Source organism: Delphinapterus leucas, chromosome 3 (assembly GCF_059928025.1).
Source record: "Delphinapterus leucas isolate spDelLeu-1000000601 "Yukka" chromosome 3, BTC_Dleu_Yukka2, whole genome shotgun sequence".
Lineage (NCBI taxonomy): Eukaryota > Metazoa > Chordata > Mammalia > Artiodactyla > Monodontidae > Delphinapterus > Delphinapterus leucas.
Window position 1 is genome coordinate 151,864,378 of NC_143131.1, and position 27,671 is coordinate 151,892,048.

At 41.5% G+C, this 27,671-nt stretch overlaps 1 pseudogene; it reads right to left on the bottom strand.

Annotated features, from left to right (window-relative positions):
- Positions 1-16,363: 16,363 nt before the first annotated feature.
- LOC149749764 (UDP-N-acetylglucosamine--peptide N-acetylglucosaminyltransferase 110 kDa subunit pseudogene) lies at positions 16,364-19,574 on the bottom strand (annotated as a pseudogene).
- Positions 19,575-27,671: the final 8,097 nt, after the last annotated feature.

The following is a 27,671-nucleotide window of genomic DNA, read 5'->3' on the forward strand; positions in this document are numbered from 1 at the left end:
TCCTGTCATTGTCGGCACAAACAGCCCCAAACAATTGCACTGACCACACAGCTCTAAGCCACGTTCCAGGGCACTGCCGTCTGTTCAGGAGTGAATGCTGGGAAAATGAACCACGCTGCTAATTTGCTTGATTGGGGGCAAAAATAAGATCTCAAGTGACAGTGGGTGTGATTTATTTTTCCAACAAGAATAGGGGCAAAGCCATTTCATCCCCCCCCCCCGCCCCAACTGCAACCATAAATGAAAGCAATCATCTAATTAGTCCTGAATTACTAACTGGCAGGGTAAAGATCTGCTGGAATTCAAGCTGAAGTGGGGAGTCTGGAGAAAGGGATGTGATTTCTGCAGGGGAGGAGGGGAGGGGTAGGGCAGGGTGGGAGGGGCGGGAGGGGAGGGGAAGGCCTGAAGCCCATTGTGAGGTCCTGCGCCCCTGTGGTCTGGGGGCCGTGCTGGCCCTGACCCTGGGAGAAAAAGAGGCTCAGTGATGTCTTCAGGCCGTTCATTTTGTGCAGGAGAATGACTTTATAAAGTGAAGGAAAAAGAACCTGTTGGAGAAAACCTATCCGAGAGTTTCTCTGAAAATGCTACAGATGGAGATGAACTGGCTTGGGAAGGAGAGCACAGCCCTGTGGCGCCTGGCCACCCCGCTGCTGGTGGACCCCCCAGGAAGGTCCTGTCACGGAAACGACAGGCAGATCTGAAACCAAGTTGGGCTTTACATCATTAAGAAATCCCCCAAAGGAATGGAATAAAGGCCTCCTTTCACACTTTGGGTTTTGCATGTGTCCTGAGAAAGCGCCTCTTCCCCAGCTGAGGCAGCGCGCTGTCCCCGCGACCCAGTGAGCGGCCCTCGTCCTGCGGGGAAAGCAAAACAGCAGCGGGGTGGGTGCGCGCCCAGAGCTGCCCCTCTCCCAATTGGTTTGTTCAGGGGTGACTTCTTGCGTTCTAGTTAGATGTGACTTTAATCGAAGTGCTTTCCTAAGGAGATTTATCACAACTGTGAACCGTCAGTTTGCACAGCTGCTGCTCTTTTAGGGAAACGCACAGGCTCGGGAGGCGGAGGGGCCGGCGCGGGCTCCCCTCTTTCCCACGGACCGGCCCGCGTGCCGCTCGCCCACCTGAAATATGTGCGCCGCGCCCTCAGAGGCCGCCGCTTCGGTGCTCGGGCTCCTCTGCTGTTTCTGGCTGCTGAACAGCCATCTCCTCTCTCCTGGGAGGGGCAGCTGGTTTCCTTTTGGGGCGCTCCCCTTCTCCCCGTCTCAGCTCCTGCAGCGGAGACGAGGCTGCCCCTCTCTCCCTGCACGCTGTGGGCTGGGTGTGCAACACGGCTCGGGCCACAGTCCCCCCACCCCCACCCCACCCCCACACCCCCGTCCCCGCCGACCCCGCTCGGCGCCCACCACAGCCGGCAAAGCCCACACGGGGCGCTCAGTTAAAGCTGAACCTTAGGTGAAAACCACGACTTTTTAGGGTGTCTTCAACATTGCATGCAACATACTTCTATAAAAAAATTACTGTTTATCTGAAGTTCAGCTTTAACGAGGCGGGCATCCTGTGTTTTGTCTGGCAGCCTTCTAGGTTCTAAAGAAAATGTCCAGAGCAGATCAAATTGGAATCAGCCTAGGACTTTTAACTGGAGCTTTGGGGAAAAAATACTTAAAAGGTATCTGTTGGGACTGCTAGGCTGGTAGGATTCATGCTTGCAACCGCTGGGAGCCAGCTTTGCTATCATGTGGGGAGAGCTGCTTGAACTAGAAGCCAACACCACAGAGAGCAGACCTGTTTCATTTGAACAGGTGGATCCAGCTGTTCTTGAAGCTGGCCCGGTGGGTGGTAGAGGTCAGGGTGCTGATGGCCAGGAGGGATAATAATTTCCTACCCCTCAAATCTGGGAAGTGAAAACAGCAGGGCTGAATGTGCCCACGGGGCATGGCTTCTGTTCAACTGGAAGAGTGGTGAATGGCTATTGGGTGACCAAAACAGTCGGTCTACTATATTCTTACTTGGTTTGCTAATTGTTTTGCTGCATGTAAACTCTTTGTTGCATTAGCTCTTGTTCATGACATCATGTCTGGAGACAGGGTCTGATAGACTTACATGTGGAATTGGAGACTTAAATTTCAAATCTGCCTCTGCCTGGTTGAGTGGCTTTAGGGTTCTCGTAACCTCTACAAAGTTGAGTTTCTGGGTCTGAAACCTAAGGACAGAGGTTATCGTAATCCATTTGGGCTGCTATAACAAAATACCAGAGCCTGGGTAGCTTATGAACAACAGAAGTTTATTTCTCATAGTTCTGGAGGTTGGAAGTCTAAGATCAGGGTGCGAGCAGATTCACAGTCCGGTGAGTATCCTCTTCCTGGGTCACAGTTGGCGTGTTTTCTCTGTAACCTCCCATGGCAGAAAAGTCGAGGGACCTCTGCGGGGTCTCTTTTATGAGGGCACTAATTTTGTGCATGAGGGCTCTACCCTCATGACCTTATCACCTCCCAAATGCCACACCTCCTGATACCATCACTTTGGGGGTTAGGATTTCAACATATGGATTTTGGGGGAGGCAAATGTTAAATCTATAGCAGAGGTACTTTCCCCATAGGATGGGGGAGAGGGAAAGTATGTAAGCACCTGTCATAGGGCCTGGTGGGGAGCAGGTGCCCCATACAGATGTTATTACAAAATATTGAGTATAGTTCCCTGTGCCATAGAGGAGATCCTTCTATCTGTTCTATGCCTTCTTTGAACGACCGTAGCACTTGTCGTCTGTATCATTTTTATGTCTGTTGTTGCTTTGTGACTGAAAATGAAAAATTTCTATTTGTCCATGTCCTGGCCCTTACATAAAAATGTGTTCATTTATCTATTTCATATTTATTGACTACATCTTAGACACCGTGTTAACTGCTGTTTCTAGATGTTAGTAAAATATAGACCTTCCTGCTCAAAGGGTCACAATATTTGTGGGAAACCAAAAAATGAACAACCTATGTCTCTAAGAGCTTTGTACTTCCCAGAGAGAACACACCTCGTAGGTACAATGAATACATGTGTCATACGTAAATGTATAACTAGTTAATGGGATTATACACCTGAGATAACTGCTTTTCGATTCTGACGAAATGATGATGATATTTCACCAGGAGCTCAATACCACTCTGAGAATGAGGGCTGAACCCCCGACTTGACTCACTGCATCGCTTTCCTATATAAAAATACACAAGTCTGTACATACGCTCTAGAAAAAGGCTTATCTGGCATGAATTTCAGATAGCAAGAAGAAAACTTCAAGAGGTTCAGAGAAGCATCCAGAAGCTCAGATGATTGTCTGGCACTAATACAACTTGCCTGACAGGAAAATAGAACTGTAAATCTCACAAAATTAAATGATCTTTTAATAATTTCAAAACCTCCTGCTATTAATTGGAAATTCTAGAAGAATAGCTTCTTTTAAAATGTACTGATAATATGCTTTACAGCTTAATATTCAGAAGCCTATGTTTTGGCTAAGTGAGCTTCAGGAAGGAAGGAAATTTGTGGTTTACCTCCACTTACTTTGGAACCGCTGGTTCCAAACATCTACTTCTATGCACAGTCATCTTATCATCTGTAAAATGGAGGCAACTCTAAGACAACAGAGTTACAGAGATGTTGCACAGCTCCATGTGTCATTGTCTTCCTTTGTTTCAGAATACCAATGACATCTAAGCTACTACTGAAAGAGTGCTATATTATTTGGGGTCATCTAGTGCAGCTCTGTCAAAGTAAAGAAAAGGGACCTAGAATGACTATAATTTTCCCAAGAGGACACAATTATTTTATGGTAAATCTGGGACACGAACCCTGATCTCTTGGATCCCATTCCATTGTTCTTTCATTGGGTTCTGAACAACCCAGAGAAATAAAGAGAAACAAAACTCCTGTGTGCTGTGTCACTGGTACAGGGCATGGCAAGATTGGAATTGGAGCACTACATATTAAGAGGTATCTGAGAAATTCTTCAAACTAATTGAGATATATACCAGGTACATAGAAAACAGTATGTTTTATGAAGATGATTCTGTGCAATGAACAGAACTGGTAACACACACTGGAAGGTGAATTCTCGTTTTCTGGCACCTTGAAAACTCCACCTCAACATACACGTTAAAATAAACATTTGAACTGGGTCATATTTAATTCTGCATGCTCTTGTAAGTCAGCAAAATATTCCATATATCATTTAAGTTGTCACTCACTTTTTAACTTGACTTTGAATTTCTAAAAGTCTTGCCAAACATAAAACAGAGGTGGGAAAATGGTATACGGGAAGCTGCAGAGATGAAATAAGCTTATTTCACTAGGCATAAAGATGAATATCCAAACAACTTCTTCATGGCTGAAAGTGTCCAAATCTACTGTCTTCATTTTGTAGTCAACGCTTCCGGAAAAATATGCTAATGGATTCCTTATTACCCAAATGCCCCATATCAGTTTCAGTAGGTATCATTATATACTATGGAAATTTTTCTCAGTGACAGTGAAAGACATCCTGGCTGAACATCCCCCTGCCCATGACACAGAGATGATGGTCTCACGCTATCTTGAAGGCATTGGAGCCCACACTATCCATTACTAATATTAATGGAGGATAAAACTTCATATTCCGTTTGCTCTATATTTGTTAAATCACTTCTTCCCTTCATTAAACTGGATGGCCCATAATTGAGTCTGTAGTGTGTCTATCATTGGAAACTGAACAAAGTTTTGTTGGTTTTATTAATGTCATACGTTTCAAGGGAGGGTCTATTAAATAACTAAGTCTAGTTTCACAGCTACAAATAAATTATGATGTAACTTTGAATAAATTAAGCTCATCATAAAGGAAGGATGCTGAGAGTTGCTACTACCCCTTCCTTGAGGGGCTCTCGTAAAGCACTAAGTAAAGTAACAGCGGTGTATATGTATGCATATATTTTCAATGATATTTGTACAGACTTAAAAAGAACTCTACAGAATGCATTATAAAAACCTTAATGCTGTGTGTCCCTAGTTCCCAGCTCTCTCATTAAAACTACTTAAATGAACACAATCTTATCTGTTAGGATAGCTATCAGAGTACTCCAAATATTACTTCTTGCAGTACCCTGTCCCAACCATTTGCCATCCTCTTCCCATTAGTCCTCAAGTCAGAAGCCCCGAAGATCTGTTCATTAATTTATGAACACATTTCTTCATCCAGCCAAGAAAATTGATTGATCCCTTACCAAATTTCAGGCACCATTCTTCAGTATGATTTATAGGCATGTTCAGGAAACACAGCAGTGATTAACACAGATGAATATAGTCTCTCTTGAGCTGAGAGGGGAGAGAAAAGTAAATAAGCAAATATAAAATCGTAAGTATAGGGCCTCCCTGGTGGGACAGTGGTTGAAATTCCCCCTGCCGATGCAGGGGACACGGGTTCGTGCCCCGGTCCTGGTAGATCCCACATGCCGTGGAGCGGCTAGCCCCGTGAGCCATGGCCGCTGAGCCTGTGTGTCCGGAGCCTGTGCTCCACAATGGGAGAGGCCACAACAGTGAGAGGCCTGCGTACCGCAAAAAAAAAAAAAAAAAAAGATCATAAGTATAAATATGTAAATAAAAATTAAATAAATGGATAGAATAGTATATCAGGTAAGTGTTGGAGAAAAACAGCAAGCAGGGAAGGGAGATGGAGATTGTTTGTTAGCTGGTAGGAGGAGGCTGCAATCTGAAACTAAGTGGTCGATGAGGGCTTTCTGGGGAAGATAAAATATAAGAGGGAACTTAAGGTTGTGAGAGGGAGCAAGGTGCATATCTGGGAAGTGAATAGTACAAGCAGAGGGAACAGTCAGATGGAAAGGCAATGAGGCAAGAGTGGGTTTGGAGTATCCAAGGAGCAGAAAGGATGTCAGTGTGTGGAAAACAGAGGGAGCAAAGTGGAGAGGAGAAGGAAACAGTCAGACAGGAAACAGAGGCCCACATTTCTAGGGCTGTGGACGCACTTTGAGGACTTTGCTTTTCCTGTGAAGGAGCCATTGAAGAGACTTAAGTGACATAATCTCACTTATGTTTTAACAAGATTTCTCTGGACGCCATGTTGATTAGAGACTGTAGGAGAGTAAGGACAAGCCCCAGAAGACCAATAGTTGATTCAAAGAAGTGATTACTCAAACATGGTCCCCCTCCTCTGCATCAGTAAGGACGCAGAGCAGAAATCGGCAAAAAATGGCCACAAATCAAATCAGGCTCTCAGCCTGGATCTGTGGGACTGTGAGCTAATAATGGTTCTCACGTTTAGAAAGGTTGTTGAAGAAAAAAGCGTAGAAGTTACAGAAACTGTATAAGGCCCACAAAGCCTAACTGCTTAATTCTTTTTTTTTTTTTAAGGGCAACTCATTCATTTATTGTTTACAGATTGCAAGACAACTTCTGAATTTATGTAGCACAATTTAAATGTTTTACTTTTTTGATAAATCAGAGTATAATAGAGAAAACAATTAGTTTCCAGTAATATCTATATCTCTATGCAGAATTAAGTCTTCCACAGACATGTAACCTGGAAACAAAAGCCTGTTACAATAAGCAAAGCTTCAACAGAGCTGCTACTTTTCGGGCCAGGGAAAGGTTCATCCCTATAGGAGGAGGATGTGCTATGTAAAATGGCTGCAAGGTCACAGCCTTGAGGGCACTGGAAGTCTATTATCCTATCCCACATCAAGTAGTTTGGTGAACTTCAAACGTCCGTTCATCTGCAACCAAGCTGGCAAACTTTAACTGATATTTCAAGCAGGTAAAAAATAAATTAAAAGAAATCCTTACACTGATGTTCCTTGATTCACACTGTTAAATGGTTCATTAACATGTAATTCTGGCTAAGAATTACATTTGAGACTCCTTGCTCAGATTTTGGTTAACAGTACAAATCTTTCAGAAATTCAAGTTCTTATTAATCAATAATTTGTCAGCTAGGATACATTCAGGCATGAGCTGCAACTACAGAATAGGTGCACTGCCTCAGCGCTGTGGAGAGACATAATCCAGAACGCTACTAGCAGACAAAACATCTGTTACTAGACAGCACAGGTGCAGTACAGCAAGACAAAACCATATATTCATGTGTGCCGTGGACCAGCCGGAGAAAGAGGATTTCACCGCCCAGGGTCAGAAGGGAAGGGGTAAGGAACTGAAGTAGCACCGACGAATGGGGTCAGAAGGACCAAGACAACTGACGGTTGCAAGGCAAATTTTATTATGCTACAGTTGCAGATAATATAGACTAGAAAAAGGAAGGTTGCCAGATGGTGGTTTACATTATCTACAGACTGTCTCGGCTCAAGGTTAACTTCCCTGGGAGAAAACCCATAAACCCAGAATCATCAAAAATAACCTGCATGTGCAGGGGGGAGACAGCTTTGTTTGTCTCATTTTACATTCTTTCTGATCTCTGGGCCCTGGTGATTTATCTCCCATGGAATGGAACAAGGAGGGGAACAAGTAGGGACAGTCCCTTCGAGCGGCGGCCGCATGCCTGGCATGTCCTTACCTGCTCTCAAGGCTGACTGCTTCCCACAGGTCCCCCTTTTTTATGTTTTAACTTTTGCTGCAAAATAATTCCATGAAGTTTAGTGCCGAGAGTAGTATACTGTTGCATGAGGATACGAAACAGCCATGAGAAGATTATTATCAATAATAGGCAAATTATGGCCAGGGTAATAAATCCTGACAACCTTCCGGTAATCCAAGACTGAGGGTTTAACCACTTTAAATGATCCAGTAAAGTTTGAATTACATCTTCTGGCGAAACATCAACAAGATGTGTATTTTGTATATCCTGAATTTCAGCATTTAATTTCTTAAGATCAAGACTAATATTATTATCTGACCAAACACTCAGCAGATGCATTTTTACTTTTTCCCATTCCCAAATACAGTCACTGTACTTTTAAGGAGTAACACACATCCATGTATACTTTGCATGACAAGCTACACGCATCCTCAATTTTAATGCTGCCATCTGATCTCCAATCCCCAAAATTGCCTTTTTAAATTCACCTAACTTGTTATTAATCTGTAAATCTATGTGACTTTGTAAAGATAAAGCAAGACTGGTATGTTGAGATAACGGATTAGCAAAGTGAGCATGATGAATACTCTGTGAAAGAGCAAGACCGGCAGTAGCCACGGTAGCAGACAGAGCAGCCGAGGCAAGTAAACTTACTATTAGCCACCCAAGAAAGCGTCTCCTTCTCTGCAAGGCTTTAGAGAGTTCCACCCATGCCTGTACTCCAGTATCTTCATACCAAGGTTCTCTCAGATGTACAGGCACCATAACATACATGGGTTGCTTTAGTATAAGCACAGATTGCCTTCCTGCAGAAGGGAACATACAACTGCTAAAAGTACAATTAACACAGCTAATATTATATCCTCCTTTGGAAGAATTACCAATGTTAATAGAACCACACAAACGTGTATATGGAGGAGCAACACAAGTTTTAACAGGTGTATTGGAATAAGTTAGAGCTAGTTTCCATATATCCCTGTTCTTTTGAAATGTGATAAACCTATGTATGATGGGAAAAGAAGAGATAAGAATTGACACCTTGGTATAATCTATAGTACACCATATTTGGTTATTATTCCAAGATGCATTGCAACGTTCAAAACTGGATCCAGGAAAGTTAACAGTCATAAAAGGAGGCAATTGGTTTTTTGATTTTCTGTTAAGCATAGTAACCTTATGTCCAGATATAAGTATCCCTTGTCCTCCAAGTAAACGCTTCATACAGAAATAATTTCCTGAATCTTCACCTGTAACCTTGGCTGTAGTAATAGCGGAATCCCTAAGTGGTGAGGCGTATGAGATTTGACCTCTAATATTAATAGCTTGCCCATTTTATACCAAATGATGGTATCATTAAGATCCTCTCGTCGGCTGGTAGCCGGGCATGTAAGAGTAATGTTGGTTCCTGTAAAACGAAGGATGCCTGGACAGCCTGACAAACTAATTGATTGATCCGTTCCCTCATAAACATCTGTATGCTCATAACTAATAGCCTTTACACATCCAGTTTCCAGATGCAATGGGCTAAGACAGACAGGATAGGTACTAAACCAGTTAGTATAATTTACATATTGATTTGTTTTATATTCCCAATAAGAGGCCCATAAACAGTTATCATTGTAAAATACAGGACACTGTGCTTCAGACCAAGATATGGGTTGTAATAGTGGAGGATCAGGTACATAGGCCCAGTAAGTTGCTGCATTAACAGAGGGAACACATGAAATGGTTGCCAACAGAACCAAAAATAAAGTTACAGGTGTAACAGGATTATTCTGTTGTTTCACTGACTCTTGAGCTCGTGAAACCAGTTAATTTGTCCCCAAGTTGGAACATCACTCCTTTGAGTCGTCCTGGCAAGTGGTCTCCTCTTCTTCTTCTTTTTCTGAATCAACACTGTCAAATTTTCCGGAGAGGTGCAGAGCTTCTTCATCTTCTGAACTAGGTGAGCTGTGGCGAGCCATCTATTTGCTTGACTAAGCGCTCAGGAAGCCAGCAAGGTCCAGGCGCTGATCTGGGATAAGATACACACGTGACCACGTCCCCAAATCAACACAGGATCAGGACCACGCCAAGTGCTGGTTAACGGATCTTTCCAGAGGACCTCCGGAGATTAAGAGGCCAATCTTGGCTCAGCCACAAACCTTCCCCCTGCAGAGCAGCCAAATTTGTCAACAGTGAGAACATTTAAAATAAACAGAGCATGATTTATAAGGTTACGTGGTGTTGTTCTAGACAATTCCCCCCTTTTTATTTTTTCAATAGTTAGCTTTAAAGATCTATTTGCACGTTCTATAATACCTTGTCCTTGAGGGTTATATGGAATGCCTGTAATATGGGTAATTTTGTAATGAATTACAAAATGTTGCAAAAGCAGCGGGCCCATTATCTGTTTGAATAATTTTGGGAAGGTTCATGAAAGCAAAACAGTGTAATAAATGAGTGATAACATGTTTAGTAGCTCCTCCGGTCTGTGCTGTAGCACAGAGGAAATCAGAGTAAGTATCGATAGTGACATGAACAAACTGTCATTTCCCAAAAGACGGGATATGAGTAACATCCATTTGCCATAAATGTCTAGGTAATAATCCACGAGGATTAACAACATAATGTGGAACAGGAAGGTGAGGTAAGCATTGTGGGCATTGCTTAACAATTTGTCGGGCGGCTTCACGAGTAAGGGAAGATTGTGTGTGTAATGTAGCCGTCGACTGACGGTGTAGAGCGTGCAACGGCTGTGCTGCTTGGGAAGCAGTCTGATCATAACTTACCGTAATATGAGGGTGTCCAGGACATGGACCATGAGTATCAACAGTATGAAGATAATGAATGCAGTACATTAGCCATTCTTGACAGCATGACGAACGGAAAGGAGGAGTACAGTAAATTGGGACATGTCCTGCTTTAGGGAAAAGAGATTGAGGAGGAGGAGTAACTTCAACTCTATTCTTGGGAGGAAAATGTACAGGATAAAGATCACGTTTACATCGAGTTAAAACATCTGCAGTCGCATTAAGTTTAGTCAATGGACCAGGCAAGTTAGAATGAGCACGGATATACAGACCTGCAACAGGACCATCGTGGGAACGAATAAGCTGTTGAAGCAAACGAAAAGAGGATGATAATTCAGGGTTATTAGTATGTCCTATGTCGCAGTCTCCAGAAGAAATCATAAGCTAATAAGATATTTACTATCAGAAAACAAATGAAAAGATATAGAAGGCAAATGTTTAAAAGCCATAATGACAGCATACAGTTCAACACGTTGAGCTGAAGTCAAGGAAGTTTCTTTAATGAGGTTTGCTCCGTCGTCAATGATTACAGTAGCCACTCCTGAAGAAGAACCATCCGTAAAAACCAAAGGTACATGAGGAACAGGCTGTTGCCTAATTATAGAAGGAAAGATATGAGTTAAGTTTGCTGAATTGGATCAATTTATCAGCAGGGTCATGGCATTCCAAGGTACCTGAAAATCCTGCAAGAGCAAGACCCCATTCATTACTATGTTGAAAAAGCCAATTTTGTTGACTAACTGAATAAGGGATAATAATTTGAGAAGGTTCTATACTTATAGGTTGTAAGCGTCTAGTTCTACCTTGCATTATTAAATTACTAATAAGTTCATAATAAGGGTTAATAACTTTAGAGGGTGTAGTTTTCATATGAATCTATTCAGTAATTCCAACAGTTTGCCATAAGACGGCAGTAGGCACATGAGGAGTTGGACAAATTATGAAGAAAATTGGAAGGTGAGTATGAATTCTAGTTAATTGTGTAGAACTGATAGATCTATTGACTATTTGTAAAGCTTGAAATCCTTCTGGAGTCATAGAGCATGAAGAAGAAGGATCTGAGTCACCTTTAAGAACATCAAAGAAAGGCTGTAATTGAGCAGTAGTAAGTTTTAAGGAAGGCCTTAGCCAATTAATATCTCCAAGTAATTTTTGAAAATCATTTAATGTTTTTAAATTATCAACACGAATTTGCAGTTTTTGAGGCCTAATAGTAGTCTTATCAATGTATTTTCCCAAATATAAAAATGGAGATTGTCTTTGAATTTTTTTTGAGGCAATGACCAAGCCAAATGATTGCAAGGACTGTTGTAAAAACTGAAAAGCAGTCTCTAATAAAGAAATATTATCAGTGGCTAAAAGTATATCATCCATATAATGTATGAGATATAACGATGGAAACCTTTTTCTCACAGGAGTCAAGGCCTGAGCCACATATTTTTGGCATAATGTAGGACTATTTGCCATGCCCTGAGGCAATACTTCCCATTGAAATCTCCTCATGGCTTCCTTAAAATTTAAGGAAGCCAAGCTAAAAGCAAAATGTTTTCTATCTTCAGGAAACAAAGGAATAGTGAAAAAACAATCTTTTAAATCTATAACTAAAAGATGATAATTGTGTGGTATGGCTGTTGGAGAGGGTAGGCCTGGTTGAAGAGCTCCCATTATTAGCATAGTTTTATTAACAGCTCTTAGATCTTGTAATAACCTATATTTTCCAGATTTTTTCTTGATAATAAAAATAGGAGTATTCCAAGGACTACTGGAAATTTCTAAATGCCCTAATTGTTCCAGTACTAATTGTTCTGCAGCTTCTAATTTCTCCTTTGTGAGGGGCCACTGGTCCACCCATACAGGGTCATCAGTCAGCCAAGTAATTGGATCAGCAGTGAGTGGAGGAGAATCCAAGGCTCCTAAGAAAAACCCAGACCTAGTCTATCATTTTTTATTATCACATCAATAGGATAGACAGTTCCTTGTTGATTTGTTCCCAGCCCTTTTGTGGGAAGAAATCCTTGATCCAACATCATATTAGAGACTTGAAAGTTTGGACTATAAAGTAATACTCCCATTTCTTTTAATATATCTCGGCCCCAGAGGTTTAAAGGCAGCCCAGGCAAAACATAAGGCTGGAAGTATCCTGAATGGCCCTCACTATCTTGCCATAATAAAAACTGACTACTTTGCATAGGAGAAGAGCTTTGTCCTATTACGTGAAGTTCTGTAATAGTAGGACTAATGGGCCAATGTTTAGGCCAGTGTATCTGCGTCATAACAGAGACATCAGCTCCAGTGTCTAACAAACCTGAAAAAACCTTTCCATTAATGGTTCATTTCATTTCTGGACGTTCTTTCCCTATCTTCTGAATCCAGTAGGCAGCATTAGACGATCCAAAAGCCTTTGTTTCTCTCTTTTGATGTTGTCAAATTTGTCCATGAGGTACAAAGGGCAAAAGTAGCAATTGTGCAATTTTATCACCAGGAGAAATAGTTATTATATTTTTAATAGTTTGTGCCATGACTTTTATTTCTCCTTCGTAGTCAGAATCTGTGACTCCTGGCATAATAGTTAAACCTTTCATGGTGACACTACTTCTTCCCAATAATAGTCCCATCAAACCCTTGGGTAAAGGTCCACAGATGCCCGTAGAGAGGGCCTGAGGACCCATTTCAGGAGTTAATACATATCGGGCGGAGGTACTGAGCTCCAGTCCTGCGCTTCCTGGTGTTGCTCTGGAGAGCGAGGATATTGTATGTTTTTGTTTTTGGTTAATGTCTGATTGATAATTTGAGGAGGATACACAGACATTGCCCTTATTATTTGTTGGGGCCGGGGAAGGCCCCGGGAGGAGTTCCCCGACAGTGGTGGCCCATCCTTGTGGGCCACTGAGCAACCATCTTGTGCCCAATGTTTTCCCCTGTTGCATTTAGGGCATAAACCAGGGATTTTCTGACCATCTGGAGGTTTTTGAGTAGGGAAGGAAGGACTAGGGTTAGAATTAAAAGATCTACATTCTCTAGCAAAATGACCTGCCTTTCCGCATTTAAAACAAGTCTTTGTTTTCTTTTGACTGTTTTTAAACCCCACTTTAGTTAATGCTGCAGCCACAGCAGCACCCTGTATGTAAGTAGGCCCAATGTCTGCACAAAGGCGAATATAATCCTCCAATGTTCCCCGTTTTCTCCAAGGTCGAATCGCAGCCTGACATGCATTATTAGCATTCTCAAAAGCAAGCTGCTTAACTACAATTGTACCAGTGAGTCCGTCCACAATGAGTCTCCCCACCGCCTGTGACAATCTATCTACAAAATCAGCATATGGTTCATCAGGTCCCTGTCTAATTGTTGAAAGATCCTCAGTTTTGTGTGTAGAAGGTCATTTCCTCCAGGCTTGTAATGCCAAATGATTTATTTGAGGATAAGCAACAAAGGGATAAGTTAATTGATCTTGTAAAGAAAGATATTGTCCTTCCCCAATCAGCATATGATAATCAACTGGAATATTATGGGCAGCATTCTTTTCTGCTTGTTCAGCAGCCCGTTCATAAAAATCAAACTTCCATATTAAATAATCTCCACCATTTAAACAAGCTCGTGCAATAGACTTCCAATCGGCGGGGGGGAAGAGCTTCTCCTGTCAACCATAGCAGTAGGAAAAGGAGCAGTGGGCCCATATTGAGCACAGGCAGATTTTCAATCTTTCAAAACTTTAAAAGGGAGAGACTGATGCTCCTTAGTAGCTTGTTGAGGATTATTAGAATCAGGTCTTTCTATGACGGGACAACGGAAAATAGGATCTTCTCCTCGTTTTATTGCTCCTTGTACAGCGCGCTGCAAGGGACTGAGCATTTTTACAGATGTAGATTTTTGAGGAAGACAGTCCTTATTAACCTGCAGCTTTTTCACTGACTTATCTATCATAGCCATTAGAAAATCATCCTCAGGATATTTCTCTCTTTTATGTTTAAAAGCCTCATCTGTTAAGTCCAAATGTTCCTTTTCATCTAAAATATTTAAATTAATTAGCTCTTTCGGTTTAGGAAGTGGCGACACAGTAGCTGATAATACAGTCTCTCCTTCTGTCAGAGGCTTATGTCTTTCTGACTTTACATTCAAATCAACACTATCATGAGAAGAATCTAAACATATTTTTATCAGAGTCCACAAACTATATGTAACAACAGGAGTATGAGTAGGCCCTCGAGACTCATAATAATTTTTTAAATCTTCTCCAACTTTCTGCCAGATTTCTATGTCAACAGAGCCGCCATCAGGAAACCAGGGAGATACACCATGGATATGCTGTAAAAATTCAGTCAACCGTGAGGTAGAAACTTTATTACCCCGAGCTTTAAGCATCGAAAGTAAAACCTGAGCAAATAATTCACACTCCTTTGAGCCCTTCTGCCCCATCTTATTTTACTTCTGACTATTGCCTTATGCCTCTATTAGTTTCACTTTTACTGGTGGCCACACATATTTTGCATAAGGGTTCTCTTACCTGCACTTTCTTTTTCTTTTAATTGCCTTCACGCTTCAGGTCCCTGTTCGAGTGCCACTTGCCGCGGACCAGCCGGAGAAAGAGGATCTCACCGCCCAGGGTCAGAAGGGAAGGGGTAAGGAACTGAAGTAGCACCGACGGATGGGGTCAGAAGGACCAAGACAACTGATGGTTGCAAGGCAAATTTTATTATGCTACAGTTGCAGATTATATAGACTAGAAATCGGAAGGTGGCCAGATGGTGGTTTACATTATCTACAGACTGTCTCGGCTCAAGGTTAAATTCCCTGGGAGAAAACCCATAAAACCAGAAGCATCAAAAATAACCTGCATGTGCAGGGGGGAGACAGCTTTGTTTGTCTCATTTTACATTCTTTCTGATCTCTGGGCCCTGGTGATTTATCTCCCATGGAATGGAACAAGGAGGGGAACAAGTAGGGACAGTCCCTTCAAGCAGCGGCCGCATGCCTGGCATGTCCTTACCTGCTCTCAAGGCTGACTGCTTCCCAAACATATGTTGCCTTGTTTAAGCCTCAAGCCCTCGATCCTTTGTAGAAATACAATAATTTCATTCCTATGGTTTTCAATACCAAAAACTCAGCCTCCAGGAGGGCTAAAGTCTAATTTGTACTCCAAACCAAGTAGCAGTGCAGTTCGCTACTACTGAGGCTGAATCCATAAAGGCTTCAAGACCACGTCCAGAAGACAAGTTATTATATATAATACCCTAGAAGGTCTGAAACATAATTATCATATACATAGCTGGTCCTTCAGAGCTTTTTACCTATAACATGTTTTTTGATGAAAGTTATTTAATGTACTGGAGATAACTGTGACTTACTGATCAAATATCTGAATACTTATACTTACCTGGGATTTCATTTCTGCTGAAAGAAAAAGGAAGGACAGGACCCACTAAAAAAGAAAACAAACTTTAGCAATGAAAGTAAAAATCTTAACACACACTATCACTTTTGGAAGCAGCATAGAGGGGCAGTCAACGGTAAAACACTGGTGAAATAGGTCAAAACTCTAGGCCAAAAATCCATTATTATTATCATCAGTGACAGTACCACAACTGTGCCCTTCAGAATTAATAATCGCTCCTAAGAAACTTCATTTGGCATCAGAAGATGTGTTTAAGAGAAACACTCTGGGAGGTTTTGAATCAGACTTGGTTTTTTGTTCGCCAAGTTACAGGAGAATTTTTAAAGTGGGGGGAAGGGAAGAAGGAAACGGACCAGGAAAAGAATTTAAGCCATCATCTATAAACCAACAAAGCACTGATAGTTCCAAACATTATGTCACAAACTAAAATGACTGATGTAGGCTCAAGTGGTTTATAAAACCTATAAAAAGACTACAGCAGCAAAGTCCCCATTTATCTGTAGAGTTCAGAAACTAAAACAAGGAATATTTTAGCTTAAAACCTTATCTCAAGAGAATCATATACACTTCACATGAATAAAAATACCTGAAACCAAACATTTTTAAAAGCTCCAATACCCAAAATATAAAGAAAAATATTAATCCAGAAGACTCAATCGATCCATGATAATCACAAAACGGCTGGGCAATCTCTATCTCCCTTCCACACTAACCATCCATCCCATGGAAGACCAAGGGAGATCAGACCTTCCAGACTTACCTTCCAGACCTTCCAGACACCTGGCTGCTGCAAAATTCTATGGAGACTCCTTGTGGAACAGCAGTTTCCCATCTCTTGTGTCTCTCCCTATCACGATCATGATCATGCAGGAAGCAAGTCTGGCTGTGCTATTTCTTATCATTGTCTGTCACCCATCTGCAACATGGTATTGTACGGATAAGGAAAAAGTAGTTCCCTTTCCCCCAGAAGGTTGAGGCTCAGGTACAGGGTAATTCTCCTGTGCACACGGTCATTATTTAGGCCGATTCAGTGACTTCAACAGGCTTAATCATGTGATCACGTTTGTTGCCAGCTGCGTAATGCTCCCACATCTGTAGATAGAGCCGCTCTAGGTCCATTGTGTATCGTTTGGTGTTGAACAGAGGGCTAGATGTTCTCTGCTTCCAGACTTTGCCACGAATTTTCTTCAGGTATTCTAGATCAGTTCCCAGTTTCACAGCTATGTCTTCATATTCTTGACTATTTTTAGCAATAAGCTCAAGACAGCCTAAACAAGTGAGCTGGGAAGCTGCAACTCGGGAAGCAAGAGTCTCTCCTGGCATAGTCACCATGGGTGTCCCTGACCAAAGGACATCCATCCCTGTGGTGTGTCCATTACAGAGTGGAGTGTCCAAGCAGACATCAGCCAGCTGGCCTCGCCGAACATGTTCCTCTTTAGGAGCAACAGGTGAAAAAATGATACGGTTCTGGGGAAGGCCCATATTTTGTGCGTACTGTTGAATATTAGGTTCTCCTACTGCTGGAAAACGCAACAGCCACAGTACACTACTGGGAACACGCTTCAGAATATTTGCCCACATCTGCAAAGTAGATGGGTCAATTTTATATAACTGATTGAAGTTACAGTACACAATGGCATCTTCCGGTAACCCGTACTGAGAACGTGTGGTTACAATAATGGTACGGGGAACCTCCTCTCCAGTGGCGGCCTTAATGTTGATCTGGGTAGTTGCCAGTCCATTGCTAAGACTGAATCCATTAATTGTTATCTGAATTTGTCCTCTGTTAATCATTTCAATAACTGCCTCTGCAGTAGTATTCATAGGAATGACAGGCATATTAAGAGCTGTATTACTGCTGTCTGCGGTGTCTCCTCCCTCAGGACATTTCATCTTGACAATTTGCACATCTGGGAGACTATCAAGAAATGCTTTGAGGTCGATGCCATTCAGCACAATCCGATTGTCATAAATGTGCCCATTGGACTTAAAATCGATGACTGCTTTCTTCTTCAGGTGGGGGAACATATTGGCATGATCACCAATAAAGAAAGTATGGGGCATATAAGCCAGTTTCTCAGAATACTGCTCAGCAACTTCAGCAGGTGAAGTTTCCTGATCAGTGATGATATAATCCATGAAAAGCACGCCACTGGTCCCAGGGTAGCCCAGCCACATTGCCTGAATAGGAGCTGGCCTGAGAGCAAAGAGTTCATTTCGAGCACCCCTGGTATAACCATTCATATTTACAAGGATGTGTATACCATCTTGATGGATGCGATCAGCTGCTTTCCCATTGCATGGAATCTGAGAAAGATCAATGAAATGATGGGCTTCTGCCATCACCTTCGCTCGGAAGTTTGTGCCATCATCTGGGCTCAGGGCATAACAGAAGACCTCAAATTTATCAGGATTGTGCGTGCCTGGAATAGACTGCATAAGATGAGAAGTAGGATGATTCCCAAAGTCAGAACTCACGTATCCTACACGCAGTCGACCATCACTGAGCTTCAAGTCTTTTGGATGTTCGTACGGTGGTTTATGAAGGACACTGATCTCGTCCAAGCAGAGGTTCCCATGGCTCTCAGCAATAGCCTTCCTGAAGCCATGAGAAAGAGGATAGAGCATACTATGATGAGGCTGCACAGAAGGCAACCTATTCTTCTCCAGCTGGTCAGCCACAATGCTGACCAACTTCTTCATTCGCTCATCATAGTCTGTCCAATCACAGACAATCTGCAGGCAATGAGCCAAATCACAATAAGCATCAGGAAAGTCAGGTTCAAGCTTCAGAGCAGTGCGATAAGAAGCAATTGCTTCTGGAATATTCCCTGAATACTTGTGAATGGAAGCCAGATTGCTGTGGGCATCCGCAAGTGCAGGGTTAATCTGAATGGCACGAGTATAACACTGCAAGGCTCCCTGAACATCCTGCATCTCCTTTAGAGTGTTTCCCATGTTACAGTAGGCGTCAGCAAAGGTAGGACTGATTCGAACAGCCTCCTTATAATGCATCAGAGCTTCCTGCAGTTTTCCCTGCTGCTCCAATACACTTGCTAAATTTGAATGGGCAACAGCAAACTCTGGGAAGACTTCTAATGCTTTACGATACAAGCGAACTGCCTCTTCAATGTTTCCCTGGTCTCCTTTGATATTGGCCAGGTTATTCAGAGAGTCTGCATGGGTGGGGCACAGCCGCAGAGCTGTATTATAACAATCTTCTGCTTCGGCAACACGGCCCTTCTCTTCCAGAGCGTTGGCTAGGTTGCAGTAAGCATCAGGGAAATGTGGTTGCAATTCAATAGCTCGCCTGTAGGTGTCTATTGCCAGATCCATCAGGCCTTGCTCATAGTATACACAAGCCAGGTTGGCACGTACCACTGCATGATTTGGGCTCAAGCTTAGGGCACAAAGGTAAGCTGCCACAGCTCTGTCAAAAATCCGTGCCTCTTTCAAGACATTTCCTAAATTGATATAAGCATCCAGAAAATTGGGGTCAAGGGTGACAGCCTTTTCAAAGTGATGAATTGCAAGCCAAATCTCCCCTTGTGCATTGAAAACACAGCCAAGATTACTCCAAGCTACTGCAAAGTTCGGTTGCGTCTCCACTGCTTTCAAATAACATGCCTTGGCTCCTTCCAAGCGACCCAGGGCTTTGAGCAGGTTCCCCAGGTCACTGCGAACACAGTACAAATCAGGATTGCACTGAAGAGCAGAGACGTAAGCTTGTACTGCCCCTTGCATGTCGCCTGCTGCTACCAAAGCGGCTGCCAGGTTAACATAACCGTCGATGAAATCTGGCTTGAGATGCAATGCATGCCGGTAATGCTCCATTGCTTCCTGTAACTGCCCTCTTTCCTTGTACACATTCCCCAAATTCGAATAGGCTTCTGCCAGAAGAGGGTTCTGTTTAATTGCCAGAGTACTAAAGTGGGCAGATCTGTCCAGCCTTCGACACTGGAAGTGTAGAGATGAAAGTAATAAAAGTACTCCAGTATTGTCAGGCTCTTGTCTCCACAGCTGCATGCAGCGTCTCTCAGCTGCCTCAAAATCTCCTGCCTGATATTCTCGATGTGCCAACTCAGCTAACCCTTGGAAGGAAAGCATACGTTTCGTTGGTTCTGTGCTGTCGGCCACGTTGCCCACAGAAGACGCCATCTGGAGCTTCTGGAGAGAGTGAGAAAAGGGGGTAATTGAGTCCCGCTGCCGCCACTACTGGCAAGAATGTTTCCAGAGGTAGCAAATACGAGGGCAGCAGCCGTACCACTGCTTTGGCAGGCTTAAGCGGCGGCAACAGTTACAGGCACCGAACCTTAGGAACTCTGGTTGGCCATCTACCTCTCACGCTCTTGAAATCTTAATTCTTAACCCTGCCCTCCTCCACCATTTTTCTCCTAATCAGGGAATAAAAATTACCTATACACTTGCCTTAGAAGAAATCAAAAGTCAGTAGTCCAAACACTTTTTAAATTTTTGTTTTCTGTCCAGTTGGAAAGGAAATACATGATTGACTTTACTTCATCATTCATGTAGTCAATGTGGAAAACATTAGGGCCGTGTATTTCAATACAGTAAGATCAGAAAATTTTAAATTGGCCTTCCCAAACCACTAATAAGTAACCAACGTTGTATATAATGCTCAAATCTTAGAGACTGAGTTTGATATTTTAAAAGTTCTGAAAGGATTAGCTAATTTCTCCTCATCATATTTCTCATGCCTCAAACCCGAGTATTACTTTTTTAAAAATAAATCTATTTATCTTTATTTATTTTTATTTTGGCTGCGTTGGGTCTTCAATGCTGCGTGCAGACTTTCTCTAGTTGCGGCGAGCGGGGGCTACTCTTTGTTGCGGTGCCCGGGCTTCTCATCACAGCAGCTTCTATTGTTGTTCCACAACTCTATGGGTTCCTTTTTAGGTCCTATGAAGAACCCTAGGAATTAGTTCATGGAATTATAAGTTTTTGCAAACTTGTCAAAAGTGAGATATTTTAACTTCCATCAGGTAAGACCAGCGTCTCTTTCTTTGCCAATTTTCCTTCTATCATATTCCGCTATGTTGGATCATATTGGAATGGCCACAGGCTTTTTTGAAATCTGGCTAAGGAGATTTTCTTTTTTCTGTGGTACGCGGGCCTCTCACTGTTGTGGCCTCTCCCGTTGTGGAGCACAGGCTCTGGACGCACAGGCTCAGCGGCCATGGCTCACGGGCCTAGCCGCTCCGCGGCATGTGGGATCTTCCCGGACCGGGACACGAACCCGTGTCCCCTGCGTCGGCAGGTGGACTCTCAACCGCTGCGCCACCAGGGAAGCCCTAAGGAGATGTTTTAAGTGAGGCTATTATGTGATTTTCAGACACCGCCGTATGTAATTGACTATATACTATCCCATTACAGGAATAACTTCCAGTACTCATACTGACTACTCTACTGACTTAACCTAGCACAAGACACAGAAGCATAAGGACAAAAACCACCTTACAATATAGCCATGTCTTGCACTTCACAGCTCTCAAAGCATGTGCGTTTGAAGAAGAAAAAAACAACTGAAAAGTACAAAACCAGAAGCTATTCTGTGGAAAATTATTTCAATCATCAGGCATGTGAAAGATAAGTCAAAGATTCAGTTCTCATCAATGCTTAGTCAAAACGGAAATTTTCTTCTGTCAGGAATATACTCCAGGGGCTTCCCCGATGGCGCAGTGGTTAAGAAGCCACCTGCCAATGCAGGGGACAAGGGTTCGAGCCCTGGTCCGGGAAGATCCCACATGCCACGGAGCAACTAAGCCGGTGTGCCACAACTACGGAACCTGCACTCTAGAGCCCGTGAGCCACGACTATTGAGCCTGCGAGCCACAACTACTGAGCCTGCAAGCCACAACTACTGAAGCCTCCGTGCCTAGCGCCCGTGCTCTGCAACAAGAGAAGCCACCGCAGTGAGAAGCCTGTGCACCGCAACGAAGAGTGGCCCCCAGTCCCTGCAAGTAGAGAAAGCCTGCGCACAGCAACGAAGACCCAACACAGCCAAAAATAAATAAATAAATGAATATACTCCATCAACAATGTGTGTAATGGAATGGTGTATTTTATCAGAATCCCTGTAATGCACAGACCTATAGCAGTACTGAAATCAGTAATGCATTTATAATAGTAAATACTTATGAGGAAGTAATCCATAGAGGTTTTCTCAAAGTTAACCATGAAAATTAATGTGACATTATCAATAATAAATTGTGAAGCTGAAATAAACTTTTCTAAACTATTCATAACTAGAAGCAAATTCTAATCAACCATGTTACAAGAAATCTATGTCTAAAAACTGCAAAGTTTATTTCTTAAAATTTTATTTCGAAAATACATAAACTGTCGTATGAGGAGGCAGTTAAAGAATATATAGCTAAAAGAGTGGGGGAAAAGTTTTATAGAGACACATCTGGCAGTAGTTAATTTTTAAATGTCATTTTTCTAGATTTTGTGACACCTATAGTATTGATATTTGAAAGCATTTAAAAAATTGTAATTTGAAGATTTGCTACTTCCAGGTAGAATAAAATATTTTGAAGCAAAACAACGTTTCCACTGAGAAAAACAAAAAAAGCCAAATGAAATAGCCAGCATTCAATCAAAAAGTTCTAGACAAACCAAGAGATAGAATCATATGGCTAAAATTCTAAGAGAAGAACAGATAATACAAAAATATTTATATAAGATATTGTGTATCTTTATCAGGAAGAGTCTTTATCAAGAAAAGACTTCAAAATCATCAGAATTAATATTATATTTTATTTATTTGTATGTTATATTTACATATAGATATTTATATATTTATATAAAGAACTTAAAGATAAAGCCCTAGTTAAGGCAGTGACAATAGCAGTAGCAGTGGGAGTGAAAAGAAATGGTTATATTCAAGCATATTTTGTCAGGAAAAGTCCAAGATCAAATGTCTGACTGCATACATGGGATGGATAGACGGAGTGGGAAAAATCAAAGTTAACTATAGAGGTTCTAGTGAAGATGGGGTTGCCGTCACCCAACCCAAGGGGCTGCGATCATCCCCAACGTCTAGGAAACTCAAAGGGAAGGTCATGGTCAGAGGCAAAGTTAATTGGTGGGAAAATAAGACTCCCAGTCTCTCCATCTCCTTATACCAGTTTTTTTTTTAAACATCTTCATTGGAGTATAATTGCTTTACAATGGTGTGTTAGTTTCTGCTTTATAACAAAGTAAATCAGTTATACATATGTCCCCATATCTCCTCCCTCTTGCATCTCCCTCCCTCCCACCCTCCCTATCCCACCCCTCTAGGTGGTCACAAAGCACCGAGCGCATCTCCCTGTGCTATGCGGCTGCTTCCCACTAGCTATCTCTTCCTTATACCAGTTTTGTTTTTCTGCTCATATACGTAGCAGCATTTCATTCAAGGGGAAAGTCATTGATCTGACTGGTCAAATTAAACAACATAGTTCAAGACACATTTACAGTGGTTAGTTCCTCCACAATTTAGAAAGTCACATTCACAGTTTCCCTCTTCCTATGCCGCGGAACACATTGGCCATTCCTCCAAAGTTTCCACTCCACAGAGTGGACCAGAGATGACGTTAGCCCAGAACTGAGAGCTTGGCATGAGATGGTGTCAGCCCCACGTAGAGCTCTGGCATAAGTTATAACCCAACCCAGGTCTACAGAGAGCTCTGCATGGAATCCTGGGAGTAAACTCAGCCATAATAATGTGATTCTGTTTTTCATTTGCTTTTCTTCCTTGCTTCACTTTCCCTGGCCACTCTGACAAACAAACTTTCAGGCATTCCTGGGCCACTCACTAACTTTATTCCATTTAATGTCATCCAGATTCCCAAGAAAATTACTAACTATAAGGAGGGAAATTTGGAACATGGTGAGTTTTAGATGCCTGAAATATACAGGTCATTGAATCCAGTTAAGTAGCAAATTATCTGGATCTCAAACATGCCAGTAGAATAGCAGACTAAGCTCAATTTAATGTACTCTTACTGGAGACACATGTAAATTCTGGGTCAATTTTGAACAAGTTAAAAGCACCTAGCTGAGATTAAAAGAAAGAAAGGAACACCTGCATGTTTCAGAAAGTAACAGAGAAATTAAATCCAGAGAAAGAAGAGCGGACTGATGTCTGTGGGTTCCGTTCCTTAGTATAGGCCTTATGTAAATAGGGGCTGGAGCTAGAAATCTAACATTACCTTGAGGCCAGGAATTTAGACTCAGGATGGAACAATACTGAGAAGTTGGTACAGATATCCTACAGAAATTTCATGAGGAACTGCTTAGTCCATTAAGAGGGCCAAGGGCGGTGGTGAGGAAGATTGATATCTCTTGAAAACCTTCAGCTACAGAAAACATCAACACCTCTGAAAAGTAGGCCTGTCCTTCCCAGCGTTGTGATGGCCAGGTTGTCACTAACCTGTAAGGCCCTGTATGAATCAGAAACTGCAAGGAGAGTAATTCAAAGAAAAACAGATGCAGGATGGGTGTGGCAATAAATCCTAGGACCCTATCAGAAACAAAATTAAAACCACTCTAAAGGGAAATTTTAACAAACCAGAGCAGAGAGTATCCTAACCAGAACAGAATAATAATTCTGAGGAAGTTACTTTAGTTATTTAAGTAATATTCAATGCATTTCCATGGCCAGGCCCTTTTGAAGAATTCTAAAACATATACGAACAATTCGTTTACATCTTATATATCCGACCATCCAGAGCAAAATTCACTTAAGTACTGTACTGGTGGAAATTGGGCAGCACTATGGAGACAATAAAAAGGTGTTTACCATCAAAAAACATCAAGGTAAGAAAGAGAATGTCTAATTTTTAATTATCCTGTGGTTTATTGAAATCTTTTGGAAACCCAAAATAGAGAAAACCTAGGAGGCAATGAAGACTTAAATCTTTAGAGATTTATCAACTCATCTATAAAAGCTTTATTAATCTCTTCTTTTAATATCATTCCTGAGAGGTATAAATGTGTCCAGTGATAGGGTTGAAGAAGCCTGAGAGAATTTCAATTGTTTACTATTCTTGGTCAGCTATTAAGACCTTTCAGGAGCATCTTGATTTTCATGGCATCATCCAACAAAAAGCAGGATATCTTACAGGAAGTCCTGGTCCACTTTTTGGCTTGCTTTTGTGTTTATGTTTTTGGTTTTCTCACATTGGGCGGTACATTAGGCTACCTATTGCACACTCCCTCGTTCATGCATGCATTCATTCAAACAATATTTACTGAGTTGAGATATTTAATTAACACCCAATAAATGATGTTTAGATGAATGAATGCGCTTTTTATCAAAGTAAGTGTAAGTACTGAGAAAAATTACAGAATGTACGATCCCAGCCCCACAAAAGCATATAATTCTGTTGAGGATATAACACATGCTGGTGAAATAACTAATATATCATATTGGACAGCTTCTAAGTTCAAAAATGAGTTTTTATAAATAATCAGAGCCTAAGGAGGACAAAGAAGGGACAGTTCATTATGGGTTGAATCTATCAATAAATGTACATTTCAGATGAGATTTGAGATTGACCTTAAAGAAAGAAGAGGACTTAGATATATGAACAGAGAACAAAAAAGGCATGGTGATAGCATGTGCATAGATAGTGTGGCCAATATTTACGTTCTTCATTAAAGACAGTCAGAGATAACCCAAATGTAACTGTTTCCATGGGTCCATTCTCAGTATCCAAACAAAACGGCAAATCCTATCTTAGTAAAACTAATGAAAAACACAGTCTTTAACAAAGACATTGTGAAGGAAAGGGGGAGAGAAAGGCTTGCATCCCACACCACACAACAAAACTTATTTAATTATTTGTTTCATTTTCTCCCTCTGAAAATTTCCTCTCCCTCTCTCTGTATGTCTCTCTTCTCCCACATCTGGCCACACTCTACCAGCCACCTTTCCAGATCTTTCCACAACTCTCCATCCTAGTTTCATTATGCCACAAGTTGAACATCTCACAGGTCTCCAGGATGCATCCTCATCACTTATTCCACAAAGACAAACAAAGGACACTTCTCAGGATCACGTTTCTTGGAAGGAAGAGGTCACGAGGAGTGATTATAAATAATATAAGGTGGAGAGCAGTGACTTAAAATACCATTTTTTTCTCTTAGAATGTGAATGCAGGGAACTTTGGGAAACTAGAACATCTAGAAAGGATTCATTGATAATTATTTATTTTCAATGAATAAAATAAAATGTAATAATACGGCTAAACTCTGACAGTTTAACCTTTTCAAAAGTTGCTTTCACACACCTTCACTATTGGGATGTTTGATAAACACATCTTTCTTCTTTCTTTGCAGATACTGGCACCAAACTTTCAAACAATAAGAACCTTCCCGTAAGTCCCTTGCCAGGCGAGATTAAGGTATAACAATCCAAACAGATTTTTGAAGAAGATAACTGGTTGAAAGCACAGGAAAAGAGCTGGGTTTCTCTTTTTTCAACAGTCACATAATGAGTAATGTGGCAATTGGTTTACAAAGTCTCTCTCCATGAGGGGCTAAGGTTAAGATTAGAACTTCTGAGGCCAGAAGAGCAAAATAACTACAACAACCCACATATTTTCAAGAGCCGCCCTTTGGATGTGAGGGATTGATTTTTCCCACGCTTTTTTCAGCAACCCAACTGGTGTCTTTAGTAAATGACATAAGAGAATACAGTGCGGCCAAGAAGGCTTAGATTGCCTTAGCCCCAAGTCAGATATTCTCAAGTGACTGTCCACTCAAATGAAAAAGAGAGATTTACAAGAGGAAACTGGATACAACTGAGTGTACTTTTATTTCAACCCTTTACCTGAATGTTTTGTTTTGTTTTCAGTTCTCCACTGAAGTTGCCTACATTAATATATTTTTAAGAGCATTTCCTTAAGTTGAAGTATTCATTCAGTATATTCATTTACTATAATTGAGAAAAGCCAAATGACTTAGGCAAATTCATTTCTATATTGCCACAGCAGTGTATTGTGAACTAAATGACACCTGGCAGTTCTTTCCTCAGATACTAACTCAATTAGAAGGCAGAACAAGGATACCTACCCATTCAGGGAAGGAAAGGTCACTTAGCCTCTGTAGCTGTCTTAGGTCTCTTATCATCACAGTAACAAACTGAAGACTAAAAACCATACGATCACCTCAATAGATGCAGAAAAAGCTTTTGAAAAAATTCAATATCCATTCATGGTAAAAACTCTCCAGAAAGTGGGCATAGAGGGAACATACCTCAACATAATAAAGGCCATATATGACAAGCCCATAGCTAACATACTCAATGGTGAAAAGCTGAAAGCATTTCCCCTAAGATCAGGAACAAGACAAGGATGCCCACTCTCACCACTTTTATTGAACAGAGTTTTGGAAGTCCTAGCCACAGCAATCAGACAAGAACAAATAAATAAAAGGACTCCAAAATGGAAAGGAAAAAGTAAAACTGTCACTGTTTGCAGATGGCATGATACATAGAAAATCTGAAAGACACCATCAAAAACCTATTCGAGCTCAAACATGAACTTGGTAAATTTGCAGGATACAATAGATTTCTATATATAAATTTTGTATTTCTATACACTCACAGTGAACTATCAGAAAGAGAAATTAAGGAAACAATCCCATTTACAATCGCACAAAAATGAATAAAATACATAAGAATAAACCTGCCTAAGGAGGTAAAAGACCTGTACCCAGGAAACTATATGACACTCATAAAAGAAATGAAAGATGACACAAACAGCTGGAAAGATATACCATGGTCACGGATTGGAAGAATTAATATTGTTAAAATGACCATCATACCCAAGGAAATCTACGGATTCAATGCAGTCTGTATCAACATATCAAGGGCATTTTCCACAGACCTAGAACAAATAATTTTCAAGTTTGTATGGAAACA